Raw genomic sequence first — 16,823 nt, forward strand, 5'->3', positions numbered from 1 at the left:
ATGTAAACTCCAATTGGTCAGTTGGCAAAATGAATCTACGAGACCTTCCATGATCTTGAAGGGATGGAGAATTACACCGGTTATTCTTAAGGTGACCATGTACGTACATGCTAGTTTAGCCAACATCTATTCCTTTGTACCTCCTCCATAGGCATGAAAGTGTTTTAGATGGGGAAACAGAAGTAAGCCTCTAGGATTAAACATTCCTTCAAATTAATCAGTTGGGAGGTCCTCAAACACAAAATATAGTTGTCTGTTTTGTTGAGACTTTGATATAATCTGTTATGGGGGTTGTTGGTTTGGTGTTTTATTAATTCCTCTGCAGTATTTGTGATCACATCTACTCCTCCCATATAGCTTAGGGATCACTTTGTAGCATTGGGAGCTTCATACTTTTAGATGGTTTCATTGTAATCATGAGCAAATCAGACAAAATTTAAAGCTCGAATTGCACCAAGAAATTAAATTAGTTTAAATTCAAGGTTTTTTTTATTGCAAATCGAATGTACATTATGTTCGGAGGTCTCACACCAGGAAGTGACCCAGTAAAGCAGTGTTCCCCAACTCCTGTCCTTAAGAGCCACCAACAGATCATATTTTCAGAATTTCCTTATTATGGCCAGGTGATAATTTGATGCAATACTAAAAAAAATCCAGAAAACAAGATCTGTTGGTGGCTCTTAAGGACAGGAGTTGGGGAACACTGCAGTAGAGACTGCACCGAATACCCTTTTGAATCTAGCAAAATGCAAATCAAACAAATATGTGGAAATTAAATGTTACAAAATTTGGGTTTTGGATATTCTTAATTTTTTATGACATTCGAAACAAATTTAAATTTTTAAATAAATTTATCTTGAAGCGATTTGCTCATCTCAACTTCCTTGTCTCTCTCATTTTGGGAGTATACTATCATGCTACGCTCTTTAGCTTTCATGAAGGCATGCAAAATTCAAGTTATGGCCTTCTAAAGCGATTGTCATTGAAAATAAGTTATAATAAACTGTCTTATCCATAGCACAGTTGATAACGTATCGAGCATTGGAAGTCTGAACAATGGGATTTGAACTAATTGGCAGAATGAAAAAATGTTATTCACCATGAGGCAAGTTGGATGCCCAACGATTCATTCTCTTGGGCAGTGTTTCTCAACTTCAGTCCTCAAGACCCATCAACAGGTCATGTTTTCAGGATATCCTTAGTATTCCACAGGTGATAATTTCATTACCTGTTCAAGCATTAATTTCATCACCTATGCAATACTAAGGAAATCCTGAAAACATGACCTGTTGGTGGGTCTTGAGGACTAGAGTTGAGAAACACAGCGATAGAGAATGAATGGTCGAGCGTCCAACTTGCCCCATGGTGAATAACATTTTTTCATTCTGCCAATTCGGATTTGTTCGGATCCCAGTGCTCTACGGGGTTTCCAGAAAAAGCCAAAAAGCTGCCCTATATTCTCTCCATTCTCTTCCCTCTTTCTTCTGATCCGTATTCATGTTTTGTCCCTTCTCTTTCCATCTCCTCTTCTTTTTGTCACAATCCTTCTCCTCGACATGGGTCAAGTGGTTTTTCATTCAGTTGCTTCCCTTGGCCAGCCATCTGCCACTACCTTCCAATGCTGCCAAAGGTTACAAGTATTTGTAAGCTCCCACTCCTATCCCCCTGCAGGGTTTTTTACCCCATGGGTCCATCGCAGCAGAGTTTTCATTTCCTCTCCTTGTGCGGCATGCATCATGTCAAGTCACTTGTATTATACATATTTAGCTGACAATAACTACTCTTCCTTTTCTCCTGTCATGTCTCCCCAGTAGCTGACACAATGGTTTTTCAGGTTTTACTTAAGGAATTTATTTGATGGCAGTTTTATTTTTACCTAATGCACTTCAAGCAGAGACCCCCGACTGCGTGCACTTAAGTCATGATATTCACACGCTGTAGTGTTAAGAGCAAATGTGTCATTGATTTTATTTCCACAAGACTGTAACCAGATCTATTCTCCCCACTGTAGAATGTGTGAACATTTACATTAACTCCGTAATGAGGCGTTACTTATAGCTAGAGGTCAGTGCTTTTTTGGAACGGAGCTACATACATCGATTAGAGCAGTGCTCCTCTATGACTCGAATGTAGAGGTGTATCGGGTTTCTATAGGCAAAGATTCCTTACCCGATGGTATGTGAAAAAGTGAAAAACATTGTTATAAATGCTTTAATGATACATTAGAGATGGAGAATCTGCCATGGCTGGAGAATAAAGATCAGTGAATCAATTATTAACAAATAAAATGTAAGAATTTACGGAAAAATTCCATTTTGCCTGCACCTAGAATTCTTCAGGATTATACTTGTGTTTTTATAGGTCCAGGAAGAGGTTAAAAATAACACAATATTGTACTAAACTGTTCTAGATCCTCCCTCCTACCTGTTCTGCTGGCCTTACTCCTCACCTGGTTTTCCATTTGCTTTGGATCATTCTTCTTTTGCATTTTCGTCACGACGTGCCTTGTGCCTACATGAAGCCTAGTCAGCGGCTGAAAATTCAGATGGAAGACTAAAGAGAAGATCCTTCAAAAGACCAATGTAAAACAAACTTGGGACCGGTTAATGGTCTTAGATCCACCCCTTACCCGTCCTGCTGTCCCCACTCCTCTCCTGGTGTTCCATTTATTTTGGATTGGTCTTCCTTTGGGTCTTCGTCATGACGTGCATTGTATCCCACATGAAGCCAAATCAGCGTCTGAAAATCCAGATGTAAGACCAAAGAGAAGGCCTATCAAAAGACCAATGTAAAATAAACTTAGGACCGGAAAATTGTCTTAGGTCCACCCCCTACCTGTCCTGCTGGCACCACTCCTCACCTGGTGTTCTGTTTGCTTTGGATCGGTCTTCCTTTGGGTCTTCGTCATGACGTGCATTGTATCCCACATGAAGCCAAATCAGCGTCTGAAAATTCGGATGTAAGACCAAAGAGAAGACTCATCAAAAGACCAGTGCAATGCAAACTGAAGACAGGCAGGGAGCTCTGACAGTAGGATGAGTTAGGAGTGGGCCATGGACTGATGAGTTTAATGTTTTATCATTTTTTTTTCCCTGTCCCTTGTTTATTACCCTTTGGGGTCTGGAGGGACCGCAAAATGCATTAAAGTATGCTCAAAGCAAATTTTAGTAAATCTGCCTTAAACAAATTTTGGTTGATTCGCTCTTTTCTACTGGACTACCTTATGGTTGTGACTTTGTAGTCTCATTGTAACACTTGTCCTTTACCCATGCAATCTTCAAAATACTATCCCCTTTGGAAGAAGTCAGCCATGTAATTCACAGGCTTGTGATCGATACTTTAGAAGACCAACATCAAGCAGTACCTTAGGGGCATGTACACAGAAACAGCGGTCTACAGATCGGTTTCTGGTAGAGCATGTAATTTTAGTCATGCGACAAAGCTTGTTCAAGAGTTTGGACATTGACTTATATAATAATTACTTCCAATAAATAGCACTAAAGATACTTTATTCTTTATTCTGGAGGAAAACTAATTGCATGAGTTTTCCATGAAACATTGCCCACATTCCATGGAAACCATTCCATGGAAACCAGTACCCACAAGAGCTGATCCAAACGGTGAAGGACTCAATGACCAGATTCTTGGACTTTGGACTTTCTACCTATTGCAGATGTCATTGTATGAGGTATATCATTGGAACCCCTTCATGACCTTGGGATTTTCCATTTTTCCGTGTTCGTTTTTCGCTCCCCTCCTTCCCAGAGCCATAACTTTTTTATTTTTCTGTCAATTTGGCCATGTGAGGGCTGTTTTTTTGTGGAACGAGTTGTACTTTTGAACGACATCATTGGTTTTACCATGTCGTGTACCAGAAACGGGAAAAAAATTCCAAGTGCGGTGAAATTGCAAAAAAGTGCAGTCCCACACTTGTTTTTTGTTTGGCTTTTTTGCTAATTTCACTAAATGCTAAAACTGACCTGCCATTATGATTCAATTGCGCCATTTTCCGATACTCATTTTTCATGATCTGGGGTCGGTTGAGGGCTTATTTTTTGTGTGCCGAGCTGGCATTTTTAATGATACCATTTTGGTGCAGATCCGTTCTTTTGATCGCCCGTATATGCAATGTCGCGGCGACCAAAAAACTTAATTCTGGCGTTTCAAATTTTTTTCTCGTTACGCCATTTAGCGATCAGGTTAATGCTTTTTTTTATTGATAGATCGGGCGATTCTGAACGCGCCGGTACCAAATATGTGTAGGTTTGATTATTTTTTTTATTGATTTATTTTGAATGGGGCGAAAGGGGGGTGATTTAAACTTTTAATTTTTTTTTATTTTTTTCACATTTTTTTACCTTTTTTTTTTTTTACTTTTGCCATGCTTCAATAGCCTCCATGGGAGGCTAGAAGCTGGCACAACACGATCGGCTCTGCTACATAGCAGCGATCTGATGTTCGCTGCTATGTAGCAGAAATGCAGGTGTGCTGTGAGCGCCGACCACAGGGTGGCACTCACAGCTGCCGGGGATCAGTAACCATAGAGGTGTCAAGGACCTCTATGGTTACTATTCAGAAGCATCGCCGACCTCCGATCATGTGACGGGGGTCGGTGATGCGCTCATTTCCGGCCGCCGGGCCGGAAGCGCCGGTTAAATGCCGCTGTCTGCGTTTGACAGCGGCATTTAACTAGTTAATGGCGGTGGGTGAATCGCGATTTCACCCGCCGCTATTGCGGGCACATGTCTGCTGTTCAAAACAGCTGACATGTCCCGGCTTTGATGCGGGCTCACCGCGGAGCCCTGCATCAAAGCAGGGGATCTGACCTCGGACGTACTATCCCGTCCGAGGTCAGAAAGGGGTTAAAGGAGATTGTCCCTTGCCTTGTCGGCACCCACTCTGGGACCCGCCCTTCTTTAGCTATGCCATTTTTCTATCAGGTAATGTAAAGAGTGAATTTTTAAATTCCTGGTGGAAGGTCTGGCCAACATTATGTTGTGGAAACCTTCACTTTAGCTTTAACTTATTTTTTTCACTGTTTTTGTGTTCACTTTTTCATGTGTGTCCATCACTTGGATTTGTCGGATGCAGTTCCCTTATGGGTTCCCTTCGGATAGGTCTAGGGGATGAGTGTGTGGCCATTAGGTTCCGCTCCCCCCTGACCCCTGACTCTCCTCTTTTGGGAGAGGAGTCGACAGTTGAAGGTTCCCAGCTCTCACTTGGGTGGCAGCCTGGGCAGAAGCTGGGAGCGCGACTGAGGCTCCCTTGGCTTCGGCTGAGGGAGATTACTTACTCCCTGACCCTCGCTGTGGCCTTCTGACTCGGAGGGATGGGGATTGGTTTTGGGGACCCTTCTGTTGGAGAGGGTTTTACGAGTGCACTTTTTTTGGCACCTTTAGTCACTTTTTTAGTGCACTCGGGTGGAGAGCACGATCTCAGGCTTTAAATAAATAAATAAATAAATAAATAAATAAAGTGAACTTTTGATGCCTAGAGAAGCAATATCACTTCTATTCCCTCAGAGAAAAAAAAAATAGAAAAAATGAAAGACCATTCCTATAGGGAGAAGTTTTTAGTGTTAACTTTAACTGTAGCATTGTCTTGCTGGGAGAATCTAAACCCGAACAAGACCATGAGAATTGTGGGGTGGTCTTAGATCACTATTAATTTTCGTATTTTGACTTGGACACTGATTGCTTTTATGTAGAAATACCTGTCTAGGATAGTAGAGTTGTTATCATTCCTTAAGTTGGGTGGTGAAGTGGGAAATCTTTTGTATTAAATCCCTCCTATGTTGTACCACATTATAACCATGTAATTCCAATGTACAGTGCCAAAATAACACTGCCCACCCAATAAACCAGGTTATGTAGTTATCTTTCAATAGTTTTGGGTATCAAGTGTGCAATGAAGTATGAGCAATAGTTACCTAGGACATAAGAACCAGTACTGCTCTCTTGGTTAGTGACTGGTAATATGCGATGACTCGTACCCCAGGGGCTCTATTTCCATCTTGACTTTCTGGCGTGTCAGTGTGCTTAGTGTCTATGAGCAGATTCGAGAAGATGATGAGGAATGCTTGCCTGAAAATTGTGACGTGATCTGAACCTGTAAGTGGTCAATCTCCTATGAAAAACGCTAATCCAACACACCTCCAGATACATGCCCTGGGCTTGGCCAAGTATGCATGCTCTCTGGCAGTTGCTTATCTCCGTTGAGAACACAGAATCAAGCTTGTCGAAATTCAACTTGCTCAATCCTTTTTATCTTTGGCATTGGTCAAACAAACGTGAGTTGTCCAGCCTATACATGTTGGATGGCTGTGCCACCGAAATCAATGAGTTTGACTGACCTAAAGCTGGCCATATACATTAGATATCTGTCAGCCAATCAACCGTTCTCTCCCAATTTCCCCATACACAGGACGAGCGCTCTTCTTCTGTACTCTATGAGAGTCGCTGCCGGAATACTCACCCCAATGAAAGTTTGGATTCCAACAATCAGATTCTGACCTCTCTTGACAAACATCGAGTGGACAGTCGGTCTCCATAAACATAAGATGGTCAGACAATCCCATTGAAATCAGATTTGGATGGCTTTCTTCTAAAGTTCATTGCCTGGGTAGACCCAACACTATCTTGACTTTTCCATAGACTTTCTTCTATAGATGACCCTTCCACTTAGGAAACAGGATGAGTTTGACCAGAATTGGCATTGAGTGGTCCATATAATAATAATAATAATAATAATAATCTTTATTTATATAGCGCCAACATATTCCGCAGCGCTTTACAGTTTAACAGTTTCAAACACAACAGTCATAGGTAACAATGTTAACAATACAACAATAAAGCAAAATAAGACGACCCTGCTCGTGAGAGCTTACAATCTACAATGAGGTGGGGAGATACAAAGTATAGGTGTGTATTTACAATGATGGTCCAGCCATCTTCAGGGGGTGGGGGGTAGATGAGATAGTGAATGGGCTACACACACACAAACATAAAATGACTGATTAGGGAACGTGATAGGCCGCTCTGAACAAATGAGTTTTGAGTGAGCGCCTAAAGCTATGCAAGTTGTGGATGGTCCTAATATCTTGGGGTAGAGCATTCCAGAGGATTGGCGCAGCACGGGAGAAGTCTTGGAGTCGGGAGTGGGAGGTACGGATTAGTGCAGAGGTTAGTCGAAAGTCGTTTGCAGAGCGCAGCGGTCGGCTAGGCCGATAGACAGAAATGAGGGAGGAGATGTAAGAGGGTGCCGCACTGTGGAGAGCTTTGTGGGTGAGAACAAGTACTTTGAATTGTATCCTGTAATGAATGGGCAGCCAGTGTAATGACTGGCGAAGAGCGGACACGTCCGAGTAACGATTAGCCAGATGGACGACCCTGGCTGCTGCATTAAGGATAGACTGGAGAGGGGAAAGTCGCGTGAGGGGGAGGCCAATTAATAGAGCGTTACAGTAGTCCAGGCGGGAGTGGATTAGGGCGACAGTGAGAGTTTTTGTTGTCTCCATGGTGAGAAAAGGGCGGATTCTAGAGATGTTCTTTAGGTGTAAGCGGCATGAGCGGGCAAGAGATTGTATGTGGGAGGTGAAGGAGAGATCAGAGTCAAACATGACACCCAGACAGCGTGCCTGCTGCCTAGGTGTTATTATGGTGCCACCCACGGAGAGGGAAATGTCAGATTTAGGGAGGTTAGTAGATGGCGGGAGCAGAAGAAGTTCAGTTTTGGAGAGGTTGAGCTTCAGATAGAGAGCGGACATGATGTTAGAGACTGCAGACAGACAGTCAGTGGCGTTCTGTAGTACAGCGGGGGTAAGGTCAGGGGATGACGTGTATAGTTGTGTGTCATCAGCGTAAAGATGGTACTGAAAGCCAAATCTGCTGATGGTCTGTCCAATTGGGGCCGTGTAGAGGGAGAAGAGAAGGGGGCCAAGGACTGAGCCCTGAGGTACCCCGACAGTGAGAGGAAGAGGAGATGAAGTGGAGCCGGAGAACAGAACACTGAAGGAGCGGTCAGAAAGATAGGAAGAGAACCAGGAGAGAGCAGTGTCCTTAATGCCTAGTGACTGGAGCCTAGAGAGTAGGAGAGTGTGGTCAACAGTGTCGAAAGCTGCAGAAAGATCGAGGAGAATGAGCAGAGAGTGGTCACCGTTACATTTTGCTGTCAGAAGGTCATTGGTCACCTTGATGAGTGCAGTTTCTGTTGAATGTAGGGGGCGGAAGCCGGACTGTGAAGGGTCTAGGAGGGAATGAGTGGAGAGGTAACGGGTAAGGCGGGAGTAGACTAGGCGCTCCAGGAGTTTTGAGATGAAGGGTAGATTGGAGACCGGTCTGTAGTTGTTTGCGCATGATGGGTCAAGGGTGGGTTTTTTTAGTAATGGAGTAATGATAGAGTGTTTGAAGGAGGAGGGGAAAATGCCAGAGGAGAGGGAGAGATTAAAGATTGTAGTTAGGTGAGTTGTGACGACTGGAGAGAGAGACTGGAGGAGGTGTGAGGGAATGGGGTCGGTGGTGCATGTAGTCAGACGAGAAGAGGAGAGGAGCTTGGAGACTTCTTCTTCTGTGATGGGATCGAATGTGGAGAGTGAGCCAGGGGAGATGCAGGGAGGAATGGGAGTCATTGCACTTGGTGTCTGGGAGCGGATTTCCTGACGGATATTGTCTATTTTCTCTATAAAGTGGGAGGCCAGGTCATCAGCACAAATGTCTGTGATAGGGTCTTGTGCTTTTGGCCTGAGGAGGGAGTGAAATGTGTCAAAAAGTTTCTTGGGGTTGTTGGATAGTGATGAGATCAGAGTGGTGAAGTAGGTCTGTTTGGTAAGGTGAAGGGCAGAGTTATAGGTCCTTAACATACATTTGAAGTGTAAGAAGTCTTCTGGGGTGCGAGTTTTCCTCCATAAGCGTTCAGCACACCTGGAGCATCGCTGGAGAAATCGGGTTTGCGATGTGAGCCAGGGCTGTTTCACTCTGTGTTTGGAGGTTCTGAGGGTGAGGGGAGCTACTTGGTCTAGGGTGCTTCTAAGAGTGTCATTGTAGTGATGTACAGCCAGATCAGGACAGGAACAAGAGGAGACTGGGGACAGTGATGAGTGTAAGGAGTCTGAAAGTGTGTGAGGATTAATAGCATGTAGATTTCTGAATGTGTGGTAGGTAGGAGAGTGCTGGGGTGGGCGAGGAATTGTGAGTGTGAAGGAGAGAATGTTGTGGTCAGAGAGGGGAAGTGGTGAGTTAACTAGGTGGGGAATTGAACAGAGCCGGACAAAGACCAGGTCCAGGGTGTTACCGTCTTTGTGTGTTTCAGAGGTTGAGAGCTGTGAGAGGCCGAGAGAAGTGGTTAGTGATAGAAGCTGGGATGCAGATGTGGACGTGGGGCTGTTAATGGGAATGTTGAAGTCTCCCAGGATAAGGGTTGGTAATTCTGAGGACATGAAGTGCGGCAGCCAGGCTGAGAAGTCGTCCAGGAAGTGGGTAGGTGAGCCTGGGGGCCGGTATATGACCGCTACTCTGAGGGAGAGGGGACAGAAGAGCCTGATGGTGTGGACCTCAAAAGAAGGGAATGAAAGTGAAGAAACTGGGGGTATAACCTGGAACGTGCATTGGGGGGACAAGAGTATGCCGACTCCACCACCAGGTCTGTTAGTGGGTCTTGGGGAATGGGAGAATTGTAAGCCACCATGGGAAATGGCAGCAGGGGAGACAGTGTCAGAGTCTTGGATACAGGTTTCAGTGAGGGCCAACAGATTCAGATTAAGAGAGTTGTTCAGAAAGTAGTTGTGCAGGAAAGGGAGCTTGTTACATACAGATCGTGGATTCCAAAGGGCACAATTGAAAGGGAGAGGTGAGGGAGTGCAAGTAATATTAATAAGGTTAGTATGGTTTTGATATGAGATAGGGTAGCAGTTGAGGTTGGGGGATGGGAGACCGGGGTTGGGGGATATGTCCCCCGAAATCAGTAGGAGTAACAAGATAAAAAGCAAGTAGTTTTTTGAAATGTTTGTAGTTTTTTTCTGCAGTGTGTTTGGGTAAGATGGGCTGAGGTTTTTCAGGAAGGTGAGAAGTGCATGGGAGCTGTACATGGGAGAGGGAAGCAGTGAGGAGCTGATGTGTATGAGTCGTGGTGGAGGGGGGATTGGGCGGTGAATGTGGATTGCAAGGGAGCATAGGAGGATAGGAATAAAGCACATGGTGAGAAGGGAAAACAGAGTGTGGGTTACCTCAGAGGTCCCCAACCGCCGGTCCGCGGACCGGGACCGGGCCGTTGGGGTTTTTCAGCCGGTCCGCGGCGCCGCAGCTCTTCCCCTGTTCAGCGGTCACGTGGGACCGCTGATTAGAGAAATGAATAGGCTGCTCCACCTCCCATAGGGGCGGAGCCGCCTATTCATTTCTCTAATGAAGCGGTGCCGGTGACCGCTGATAGAGGAAGAGGCTGCGGCACCGAAGAGCAGCTGTCCGGGGGAAGGAGCGGGACGCCGGGAGCAGGTAAGTATGTCATATTCACCTGTCCTGGTTCCACACGCCGGGCGCCGCTGTCTCCATCTTCCCGGCGTCTCTCTCTCCTCACTGACTGTGCAGGCAGAGGGCTGTTGTGAATTTGGATTCTGGGCTCCCCCGGTGGCTACTGGTGGAATTGAACTGGTGTCTTCATCTTCTCTGTTCACCTGTTCCCATCAAGATGTGGGAGTCGCTATATAACCTTGCTGCTCTGTTAGTTGCTTGCCGGTCATCAATGTTATCAGAAGCCTCTCTGTGCTTGTTCCTGCTCCTAGACAACTACTAGATAAGTTGGACTCTTGTCCATGTTTGTTTTTGCATTTTGTTCCAGTTCACAGCTGTAGTTTCGTTACTGTGTCTGGAAAGCTCTTGTGAACGGGAATTGCCACTCTGGTGTTATGAGTTAATGCCAGAGTTTTAAAGTAATTTCTGGATGGTGTTTTTGATAGGGTTTTCAGCTGACCATGAAAGTGTCCTTTCTGTCTTCTGCTATGTAGTAAGTGGACCTCAAATTTGCTAAACCTATTTTCATACTACGTTTGTTATTTCATCTCAACTCACCGCCAATACATGTGGGGGGCCTCTGTCTCCTTTCGGGGTATTTCTCTAGAGGTGAGCTAGGACTAATATTTTCCTCTGCTAGCTTTATTTAGTCCTCCGGCTGGGCTGGGCATCTAGAATCAACGTAGGCATGCTACCCGGCCACTGCTAGTTGTGCGTTAGGTTTAGTTCATGGTCAGCTCAGTTCCCATCTTCCAAGAGCTAGTTCCTATATATGCTTATGCTATGTTCTCTTGCCATTGAGATCATGACAGTTTGACCGGCCCGCAAAGTGTTAATTGTTTGGGCTGAAGCAGGAGAAAAAGAAGTATTGAAGGGAAATTTTTTTTTTTTTTTTTTTCCCCTCAGAGTTTTGCTGCCTAGCCCTTAATTGCTGTCTAGCTGCTTCTTACCTCCTCTTAACCCTTGAATGGCTCTGTGTCCACCTGTTTGTAATGGATCTTCAGAGTGTAACTGCAGGTTTGAATAATCTCGCCACGAAGGTACAAAATTTGCAAGATTTTGTTTGTCATGCACCTGTATCTGAGCCGAGAATTCCTTTGCCGGAATTTTTCTCGGGGAATAGATCCGGGTTTCAGAATTTTCGAAATAATTGCAAATTATTTTTGTCTCTGAAATCTCGCTCTGCCGGAGACCCTGCACAGCAGGTCAGGATTGTGATTTCCTTGCTCCGGGGCGACCCTCAAGACTGGGCTTTTTCATTGACACCAGGGGATCCTGCGTTGCTCAATGTGGATGCGTTTTTTCTGGCCTTGGGGTTGCTTTATGACGAACCTCATTTGGAGCTTCAGGCAGAAAAAACTTTGATGTCCCTATCTCAGGGGCAAGATGAAGCGGAAATTTACTGCCAAAGATTCCGTAAATGGTCTGTGCTTACTCAGTGGAATGAGTGCGCCCTGGCGGCGACTTTCAGAGAGGGTCTCTCTGATGCCATTAAGGATGTTATGGTGGGGTTCCCTGTGCCTGCGGGTCTGAATGAGTCCATGACAATGGCTATTCAGATCGATAGGCGTTTGCGGGAGCGCAAACCAGTGCACCATCTGGCGGTGTCCACTGAGAAGTCGCCAGAGAGTATGCAGTGTGATAGAATTCTGTCCCGAAGCGAGCGGCAGAATTTTAGACGGAAAAATGGGTTGTGTTTCTATTGTGGTGATTCTACTCATGTTATATCAGCATGCTCTAAGCGCACTAAAAAGCTTGGTAAATCTGTTTCCATTTGCACCTTACCGTCTAAATTTATTCTATCTGTGACCCTGATTTGCTCTTTGTCATCTATTACCACGGACGCCTATGTCGACTCTGGCGCCGCTTTGAGTCTTATGGATTGGTCCTTTGCCAAACGCTGTGGGTATGATTTAGAGCCTTTGGAGACTCCTATTCCTCTGAAGGGGATTGACTCCACCCCATTGGCTAATAATAAACCACAATACTGGACACAAGTAACTATGCGTATTAATCCGGATCACCAGGAGATTATTCGCTTTCTGGTGCTGTATAATCTACATGATGATTTGGTGCTAGGATTGCCTTGGCTGCAATCTCACAACCCAGTCCTCGACTGGAAAGCTATGTCTGTGTTGAGCTGGGGATGTAAGGGGGCTCATGGGGATGTACCTGTGGTTTCCATTTCATCATCCATTCCCTCTGAAATTCCTGAGTTCCTGTGTGACTATCGTGACGTCTTTGAAGAATCCAAGCTTGGTTCGTTACCTCCGCACCGAGAGTGCGATTGTGCCATAGATTTAATCCCGGGTAGTAAATACCCAAAGGGTCGTTTATTTAATCTGTCTGTGCCTGAACATGCTGCTATGCGAGAATATATAAAGGAGTCCTTGGAAAAGGGACATATTCGTCCATCGTCATCTCCCTTAGGAGCCGGTTTTTTCTTTGTGTCAAAAAAAGACGGCTCTTTGAGACCATGTATTGATTATCGGCTTTTGAATAAAATCACTGTTAAATATCAATACCCATTGCCGTTGCTGACTGATTTGTTTGCTCGCATAAAGGGGGCCAAGTGGTTCTCTAAGATTGACCTTCGTGGGGCGTATAATTTGGTGCGAATCAGGCAGGGGGATGAGTGGAAAACCGCATTTAATACGCCCGAGGGCCACTTTGAGTATTTAGTGATGCCTTTTGGTCTTTCTAATGCTCCGTCAGTTTTCCAGTCCTTTATGCATGATATTTTTCGCGATTATTTGGATAAATTTATGATTGTGTATCTGGATGATATTCTGATTTTTTCGGATGACTGGGACTCTCATGTCCAGCAAGTCAGGAGGGTTTTTCAGGTTTTGCGGTCTAATTCTTTGTGTGTGAAGGGTTCTAAGTGTGTTTTTGGGGTACAGAGGATTTCCTTTTTGGGATATATTTTTTCCCCCTCTTCCATTGAAATGGATCCTGTCAAGGTTCAAGCTATTTGTGATTGGACGCAGCCCTCTTCTCTTAAGAGTCTTCAGAAATTTTTGGGCTTTGCTAACTTTTATCGTCGATTTATTGCTGGTTTTTCGGATATTGCTAAGCCATTGACCGATTTGACTAAGAAGGGTGCTGATGTTGCTGATTGGTCCCCTGATGCTGTGGAGGCCTTTCGGGAGCTTAAGCGCCGTTTTTCCTCTGCCCCTGTGTTGCGTCAGCCTGATGTTGCTCTACCTTTTCAGGTTGAGGTCGACGCTTCTGAGATCGGAGCTGGGGCAGTGTTGTCACAGAAAAGTTCTGACTGCTCCGTGATGAGGCCTTGTGCCTTCTTTTCCCGTAAATTTTCGCCCGCTGAGCGGAATTATGATGTTGGGAATCGGGAGCTTTTGGCCATGAAGTGGGCTTTTGAGGAGTGGCGCCATTGGCTTGAGGGGGCCAGACATCAGGTGGTGGTATTGACTGACCACAAAAATTTGATTTATCTTGAGACCGCCAGGCGCCTGAATCCTAGACAGGCGCGCTGGTCATTATTTTTCTCTCGGTTTAATTTTGTGGTGTCATACCTACCGGGTTCTAAGAATGTTAAGGCGGATGCCCTTTCTAGGAGTTTTGAGCCTGACTCGCCTGGTAACTCTGAGCCCACAGGTATCCTTAAGGATGGAGTGGTATTGTCAGCCGTTTCTCCAGACCTGCGGCGGGCCTTGCAGGAGTTTCAGGCGGAGAGACCTGATCGTTGCCCACCTGATAAACTGTTTGTTCCTGATGATTGGACCAGTAGAGTCATCTCTGAGGTTCATTCTTCTGCGTTGGCAGGTCATCCTGGCATTTTTGGTACCAGGGATTTGGTGGCAAGGTCCTTCTGGTGGCCTTCCCTGTCACGAGATGTGCGAGGCTTTGTGCAGTCTTGTGACGTTTGTGCTCGGGCCAAGCCTTGTTGTTCTCGGGCTAGTGGATTATTGTTGCCCTTGCCTATTCCTAAGAGGCCTTGGACGCACATCTCGATGGATTTTATTTCAGATCTGCCTGTTTCTCAGAAGATGTCTGTCATCTGGGTGGTGTGTGACCGTTTTTCTAAGATGGTCCATTTGGTTCCTCTGCCCAAGTTACCTTCTTCTTCCGAGTTGGTTCCTCTGTTTTTTCAAAATGTTGTTCGTTTGCATGGTATTCCTGAGAATATCGTTTCTGACAGAGGGACCCAATTCGTGTCTAGATTTTGGCGGGCATTCTGTGCTAGGATGGGCATAGATTTATCTTTTTCGTCCGCTTTCCATCCTCAGACGAATGGCCAGACCGAGCGGATTAATCAGACCCTGGAGACATATCTGAGGTGTTTTGTGTCTGCTGACCAGGATGATTGGGTTGCTTTTTTGCCATTGGCGGAGTTCGCTCTCAATAATCGGGCCAGCTCTGCCACTTTGGTGTCCCCGTTTTTCTGTAATTCGGGGTTTCATCCTCGATTTTCCTCTGGTCAGGTGGAATCTTCGGATTGTCCTGGAGTGGATGCGGTGGTGGAGAGATTGCATCAGATCTGGGGGCAGGTGGTGGACAATTTGAGGTTGTCCCAGGAGAAGACTCAGCTTTTTGCCAACCGCCACCGTCGTGTTGGTCCTCGGCTTTCTGTTGGGGATTTGGTGTGGTTGTCTTCTCGTTTTGTCCCTATGAGGGTCTCTTCTCCTAAGTTTAAGCCTCGGTTTATCGGCCCGTATAAGATATTGGAGATTCTTAACCCTGTTTCCTTCCGTTTGGACCTCCCTGCATCCTTTTCTATTCATAACGTTTTTCATCGGTCATTATTGCGCAGGTATGAGGTACCGGTTGTGCCTTCCGTTGAGCCTCCTGCTCCGGTGTTGGTTGAGGGTGAGTTGGAGTACGTTGTGGAGAAAATTTTGGACTCTCGTGTTTCCAGACGGAGACTCCAGTATCTGGTCAAGTGGAAGGGATACGGCCAGGAGGATAATTCTTGGGTGAATGCATCTGATGTTCATGCCTCCGATCTGGTTCGTGCCTTTCATAGGGCCCATCCTGATCGCCCTGGTGGTTCTGGTGAGGGTTCGGTGCCCCCTCCTTGAGGGGGGGGGTACTGTTGTGAATTTGGATTCTGGGCTCCCCCGGTGGCTACTGGTGGAATTGAACTGGTGTCTTCATCTTCTCTGTTCACCTGTTCCCATCAAGATGTGGGAGTCGCTATATAACCTTGCTGCTCTGTTAGTTGCTTGCCGGTCATCAATGTTATCAGAAGCCTCTCTGTGCTTGTTCCTGCTCCTAGACAACTACTAGATAAGTTGGACTCTTGTCCATGTTTGTTTTTGCATTTTGTTCCAGTTCACAGCTGTAGTTTCGTTACTGTGTCTGGAAAGCTCTTGTGAACGGGAATTGCCACTCTGGTGTTATGAGTTAATGCCAGAGTTTTAAAGTAATTTCTGGATGGTGTTTTTGATAGGGTTTTCAGCTGACCATGAAAGTGTCCTTTCTGTCTTCTGCTATGTAGTAAGTGGACCTCAAATTTGCTAAACCTATTTTCATACTACGTTTGTTATTTCATCTCAACTCACCGCCAATACATGTGGGGGGCCTCTGTCTCCTTTCGGGGTATTTCTCTAGAGGTGAGCTAGGACTAATATTTTCCTCTGCTAGCTTTATTTAGTCCTCCGGCTGGGCTGGGCATCTAGAATCAACGTAGGCATGCTACCCGGCCACTGCTAGTTGTGCGTTAGGTTTAGTTCATGGTCAGCTCAGTTCCCATCTTCCAAGAGCTAGTTCCTATATATGCTTATGCTATGTTCTCTTGCCATTGAGATCATGACAGAGGGCGCGATGACGTATATAATGTGCGCGCCGCCCTCTGCCTGATCAGTCAGTGCAGGGAGACGCCGGGAAGATGGCGCCGAGGAGCTGCAAGCAAGAGAGGTGAGTATGTGTTTTATTATTTTTATTGCAGCAGCAGCAGCACAGCTATGGGGCAATAATAAACAGTGCAGAGCACTATATGGCACAGCTATGGGGCAACGGTGCAGAGCACTGTATGGCACAGCTATGGGGCAATAATGGTGCAGAGCACTATATGGCACAGCTATGGGGCAATAATAAACAGTGCAGAGCACTGTATGGCACAGCTATGGGGCAATTATGAACGGTGCAGAGCACTGTATGGCACAGCTATGGGGCAATAATGGTGCAGAGCACTATATGGCACAGCTATGGGGCAATTATGAACGGTGCAGAGCACTGTATGGCACAGCTATGGGGCAATAATGGTGCAGAGCACTGTATGGCACAGCTATGGGGCAATAATGGTGCAGAGCACTGTATGGCACAGCTATGGGGCAATTATGAACGGTGCAGAGCACTATA

The 16,823-nt window shown here is 45.6% G+C and overlaps 1 protein-coding gene across 1 annotated transcript in view; it reads left to right on the plus strand.

Annotated features, from left to right (window-relative positions):
• The window catches only part of CDH13 (cadherin 13), a 916,091-nt gene that overhangs the window by 898,183 nt on the left and 1,085 nt on the right, over positions 1–16,823 (plus strand). The gene's annotated exons all lie outside the window — the stretch shown is intronic.

This window comes from Ranitomeya variabilis, chromosome 2 (assembly GCF_051348905.1).
Source record: "Ranitomeya variabilis isolate aRanVar5 chromosome 2, aRanVar5.hap1, whole genome shotgun sequence".
Taxonomy (NCBI): domain Eukaryota; kingdom Metazoa; phylum Chordata; class Amphibia; order Anura; family Dendrobatidae; genus Ranitomeya; species Ranitomeya variabilis.